The sequence below is a fragment of the Sphaeramia orbicularis genome, chromosome 11 (genome assembly GCF_902148855.1).
Source record: "Sphaeramia orbicularis chromosome 11, fSphaOr1.1, whole genome shotgun sequence".
Lineage (NCBI taxonomy): Eukaryota > Metazoa > Chordata > Actinopteri > Kurtiformes > Apogonidae > Sphaeramia > Sphaeramia orbicularis.
This window is the reverse complement of record NC_043967.1, coordinates 31,109,142-31,115,460: the sequence shown is the minus strand read 5'-3', so window position 1 is coordinate 31,115,460 and position 6,319 is coordinate 31,109,142. Positions and strand designations below refer to the sequence as shown.

The window sequence follows — 6,319 nt, the reverse complement described above, 5'->3', positions numbered from 1 at the left end:
GAAAAAAAATGTTGACTAAGGTTCTCATAATTCATGCATGAAAGGGTTAAAAGAGAAATATCAGACAAATAAAATGGCCTGTCTGATTTTTTGATATAGCATTATTATTTTTTATCTATATGTGCACCCTTTCTGGTACCCTTGATTGTGATCAGGCCATATGTCTTGTATCATCATGGTAATGCATGTCATATATCACAGAGGTCTGTTCCTGTACCTATTTATAGCATTTGGAGCTCTTGCAGCCTCTCACATTCAGTCACTTAAAACATGATGGCAATTAATTCTGTGAAGGTTTAGTGATTCGGCCTCAGGATATAGACTGGGACTCGGCTGTTGGTTCACACATGTCTAAAAATAGTCGTAAGAAATGTATTTTTTGTTCAGAAATGTTGCGATTACGTGATAACATTTTATTCTGGTGAATGGGTTGCATTTAGCAGCTAAAAGGATAAAGAATATCTGATTTAGATTCAGCACGGCTGGCAGCTTTAGATAGATAAGTCTCCAATAGTTGAGTGAAGCAGTGAAAAAAAAAAAAAAAATCATCTCTTATGAAAAAAGGGTGAGCAGGAACACTGTTGACAAGGTTTCTACACTATTTTCACTGCTTTATGTTCATAAATCACAGAGTCATTTAGAATTAAGTGTAATTTAGTAGAGAATAGCCGCGTGTCTCAGATGTTTTATAGGTGTAGGTTTTGGAATTATCCCCCACAATAACGCTGAGAGCTTCCTTTTTTCTTCCAGTGCAGAGAAATTAAATATTTATGCCGTAATAATTCGATGACATAATAATTTGATTTGGACTGCCGGCTGTGTCATTCTTGAGCCTCAGAAACAATGAGTCATTCTCACTCGTTCCGACCTGTGGAGTTGCATTGTGGGTGTGGATAGACATTCCAAATAAGTCGTAGTGAAGTGGATTGAAGCCAAACAAAGGTTGAGTCATGCAGCTGATGATGAGAGCCGCGTTGGTATACTCAGGAATGTGTCAAACATTAGAGGCACTTTGAACGTTACTGTGAAGAACTGCAAAATGATCTCACTTCTACACCAAAATACAGCCTCTAAAAAGGGATCATCTGTTTAATATTAAATGATCCTGACTTAAAACATTTTTCTCGTAGTGTTACCTGGAGGAAAAACTACAACTATGACATGAAAAAAACAGAGCTGTACCACACGTCCTACTCTCAAAGACACTATAAATATTTTCATAGCCCCTGTGTGGATGTGCTATCACACTTCCCACTCCGGTTTGTTCAAACATTTAAAGAGTGACTCAACAGATGTGCAGTGGCACGGAAAACTTGGTCTGGTTGAAATTCTCAGCGAGACCAATGCTCTACGGAACCAGGATTTAACATTAGCAACGTAAAATATTTGGGTTTTAATCGTATCCAATCCAACTTTATTTGTAAAGCATTTTAAAACAACAACAGTGGACCAAACTGTTGTACAGAAGATTAAATAAAAACTAAAATATCCTCCTGAGACCCAGGAAAGTGAATGTTTTAGCTTTTTTTTTTTTTTTTTTTTTTACATTAAACAGTCATCTTGATACGAAATTGAATAATGAGACAGTTTTTTCAGTTATTTATTTATTTATTTATTTATTTATGGAATGTCCTTTGCAATGGACAGCATTGGAATGGAAAACTGTTAAACTTTTGTCCCCTACAGAGGACAAAAATGCATTGCTGGGTCTCAGGAGGATAAAAGAGTAAAATACAAGAATATATTAAAAGACATAGAATTGTACAAAAAAAAAAAAAAAAAAAAAAGTGCTATACAGCAGAATAAATAAAACCTAAATAAAAGACTAAAATAGAAGAATAGATTAAAAGACATAGAACTGTAAAAAAAAAAAAAAACAGTGCTGTACAGAAGAAAAAAATTAAACCTAAATGAAAGAATAAAATACAAGAAAAACATTATAAGCTGTCCAAATAACAAAAAATAAGAGCAATAAACCAATACTGAATAAATAAAGCAAAAAAATCTTGCATTAAGTACCAAAAAAAAAAAAAAAGTCTACCAATGGAAAAAGTGAAAATGATCTTGGTAAGATTTCTTGAAATAATATTTTCCAGATCTATTGTCTAAAAATAAGTTCTTATATCTCACTGAAAAGTTACTTTTTAGGGGATTATGTCTTATTTTAAGCGTGATCAGATATTTTGACTAGAAATGAGAAAAATACACTCGTAAGATTTAGATTTTTGCAGTGTACAAAGAAGTTCTTGTTGATCAAATGCATATTGTAGTCCTTCCTAATTCAACATTTGTCACTATAATATCATCCAATAATGTTAAATCCCATCTAAAGTTCCTCATGCATAAAATAAATACACACCATATTTTTTTCTGCTTCTTTGTGTGTCCATCTGACTAGAGGATTATTGTCAACTATGTTACTAAGACGATGTCGGTTTCTTCTATATTTGCCACCTGTCTGTGTGTCAATAGTTGTATTGTTCTTCTTTAGAGATGCCCGATATGTGTTTTTAAAAAAACAATCGTCCATCTCATGTTTCTTATTATGTAATATGCGGTATGTGAGCTAAGACAGTTGTTCTTTTTCCTCTGCGCTGTACACAAACACATGTTTCACCTGTGCACACATGAGCACAAAAGCACCTGTGCATGGCAGGGCTCTGTGTAGCAGAGCAAATATGTCTGTTCCCAAGACGACAGCAGATAATAGAGTCATTATAACAGGACAAACACATTACACAGCTCGGTGCTGCTGCAGAGAACCACACATCCCATCAACAGCACAGAAATACTTTTAGAGACAGGTTCAGTGAAACTCAAAGAGACATGTTTAATCCTGAGCCCTGCTCCTTCCCCAGATGACTTTCACATGTTTAGGCCTTAGAAGTACTGTGTTATTAAGGATGTAATGTGATAAGTGCACATATTTGACATATGTTATATATTATACATGACCTCTTGAGGAGCGGTAGATTTTAACCCCAGCTCTTCTAATCAGGTTTACTGCAGAAGTTTTCCTTTTGTCATATCTCAGAGTTGCCAGTTTTTGAGTTTTTTTATAATTCAAATTTGTATTCAAAACAGTTTCACAACATATTACACAGGACATCATTGACACAAAGTACACTGTTCTCTTTTTTTTTTTTTTTTTGAATAAAAAAAACCCACAAACACTGTTAACAGACAGAGGATCCACCTCTTATAATGCAAATGGGTTTAAATACCTGGTTCTCTTCATTACTGTCTTTCATAAATGTGCAAAATGTAACAAAATTCAACATTATTCAACCAACCCTTTCATGCATGACGTCCACATTTGTGGACACATACAGTAGTTGAAGCTCACTTTCCAAAGGTTTCTAAAGGCAATACTCTCCAAACCACAAGGGGGCAGTCTCTATAGACTCTAAGCAATACAATGAACAAAAGGATCATCTTAGTGTTTTAGATCTGAGATTTAGATTTAGTTGTAGAATTTGGACTGCTCTGTGATCTCATTAAGGTAACCTCCTCAGACCTGTCCAAGTTTGTGGACAAGAGTTTCACATCTTTATCCGAAAAAAAAAAAAAAAAAAACCTGTCCACCGCAAGGGACATTTCATGAAAAAAAAAAAAAAAAAAAAAACATCTGCAAAAACTACTGCACCATGATGTTTCCAATATAGGCAATTATTTAATTAAAAAAAGCCTAAACTTGTACTTTCCTGGGTCTCAGGAGGTTAAATATCTTCTTAATGAAACCATATTAAAGAAAAAAAAAAAATCAAAATGCATTTCAACTTTCGCTTAATTTGAGAAATGAAGTCAATCTAAAAAAAATCTAGATGCTTTTTTTTTTTTTTTTTTCCAAAATTCATGCATGAAAGGGTTAATAGAGGTTTGGAAAATGAAAATTCCACTTAAGTTTCATAAAGAGTTATGCATCCATTTGTATGTTGTATAAGGGGCATCTTCACACAAATGGAGACAAAACGGATGAAAATACTCTGGAAAGAAAGAAAGAAAGAAAGAAAGAAAGAAAGAAAGAAGCAAACAAACAAACAAATAAACAAAGACAGAAACAAACAAACAAACAAACAAACAAACAAACAAAGAAAAAGGTAATTTGTGAATCTTTGTTGCATGAATATTGTCATTTAAATATAGACTTTCCAGTGCAATACAAAACAGAGGGGTAATTTGTGAAAAAAAAAAAAAAAAGAATTTCAGTTTTTCATGGCCATCCTACTTTTGCAGAACAATAACATGAATAGTAGTAAAGATATACAAACAAACATATCTACATTTACTTACACGCACACACGTTTATCTACATGTATAAATGAATGTGGACATGTCCATGAAGCACACACGAAAAAAAGAGGAGAAATATAAATAAAGTAAATAAGTAAGTAAATGAATAATAATAATAATAATAATAATAATAATAATAATAATAATAATAATAATAATATAGTTGCCAGTTTTGTCCACTTTTTCCACAACTTTGTCAGTCCATCTGTTCCTAACAACTTCATCCTGTTTTCTGTTTTACATAGTGATAGTGATTAGTAACTTCCCCCTGTGTTCATGACTAGGTTTGCTGCTTATTCCACTGTCAGGAGAACTTCACTTAAAAACATGTACATTTAATCTTGAATGTTATGACAAATATCGGCCTGATAAAATGATATAATATCTAAAGTAACAAGTGAAGTTGTAGAAGCTTTTTGTGCAAAATATAGAACATAATATTTACTGTACAAGCAAAACTTGATGTCTGCTGTTTCCATAAAATGTCAAATGAATTTGCAACAAACTTTTGAGAAGTCACAAAAATTAAAAAAAATTTAAAAAAAGCAAACTGTGCGTGTCTATAAACAGAAGCTGGGCTGTGTCATGTCGCCAGCAGGTGGCGATAGGTGTAATGTTACCGTCTTAAACCACAGGAGAAGAAGCGCATTGTATTATTTTGGATTTAAAATCAGCTGTGATGTCTTTTGTTTTTCATGGATGAGACAGAATAAGATGAATAGAGTATCATCCGTCCACACAACCTGTTTCACACTCATACATTTACACATTTTATTAGAAAATCTGGCAAAATTAGTTGAATGTTTTCTATGTCAGAATGTATTCAAAGAAGGTATTTTCATTTCCTCTAGACATATTTACTTTTTCACTTGTAAAACTGAGGAATTAAAAAAACAAACAAACTGCATGTTAGAGCCATTTTTTGTGTTTCAGTTAAAAACTCCCATTTATATGTAGGTTTGATTTTTCATTAATAATTTATGTATATTATATGAATGTTAAGTAGTAACAGTATAAGTCTTGATATAATTTTGTGATGCAATCCTATTGGCCGCTAAGATTATAAATATGTAACGAAAAAGGAGCGGAACCGGAAGCTTGAAGCCTGGAGCATCACAGTCTTTCGACCATCGCGTAATTTAACTTAGAAATTCATCTTTTGTTTTAAGTTTAAGTAAAGACTGCAAACACAAAAGTTGGATTCCAGACCCTTTGTTTACTGCTACGTGTCGTGTAAGAAGAACTCCGAGGCTCATGGCTAGTGAGTGATAAGCTGCACTCACACTACATTTAACACTTTCATTGAAACGCACAGAGTTCTATAACACTGGCTCTGGGAAGTGCCACAACAGTACCCCTGGGTCTTTATGGGTCCCACCATCCATCTGTAACAGAGACTCTATCCCCATATTCACATCCAGACTCAAAACTCACTTCTTCAGGATAACCTACCCACCATAACTCTTCATCTTACTTTGTATTGCACCTCTTCATTTTCTTTTTATATATTGTAATTACCTCCGCCAAGGAGGTTATGTTTTTGCCAGGGTTTGTTTGTTTGTCTGTCTGTCTGTTTGTCTGTCCGTTAGTGTGCAACATAACTCAAAAAGTTATGGGCAGATTTTGATGAAATTTTCAGGGTTTGTTGGAAATGGGATAAGGAAGAAATCATTACATTTTGGTGGTGATCGGGGGTGGGGGGGCCCACGGGGGGGCCCATTTCCAACAAACCCTGAAAATTTCATCAAAATCTGTCCATAACTTTTTGAGTTATGTTGCACACTAACGGACAGACAAACAGACAGACAAACCCTGGCAAAAACATAACCTCCTTGGCGTGGGGGGGCCCACGGGGGGGGGGGGGGGGGGGGGCACTGATCAGCCTTGGCGGAGGTCTGCGCTCTCCGAGTGCTTCTAGTTACATTTTAAAATCCTTTTTTTTATTTCCCCGACCCCCCAAAGGGGTGGCAAGGGGTATTGTTTTTGTTTCAGTTTGTTTGATTGTTAACACTTTAGCAGCAAAACT

At 34.5% G+C, this 6,319-nt stretch overlaps 1 protein-coding gene across 1 annotated transcript in view; it reads left to right on the top strand.

The window, feature by feature from the left end:
- Positions 1-6,319, top strand: part of kcnk9 (potassium channel, subfamily K, member 9) — a 108,886-nt gene that overhangs the window by 87,471 nt on the left and 15,096 nt on the right. The gene's annotated exons all lie outside the window — the stretch shown is intronic.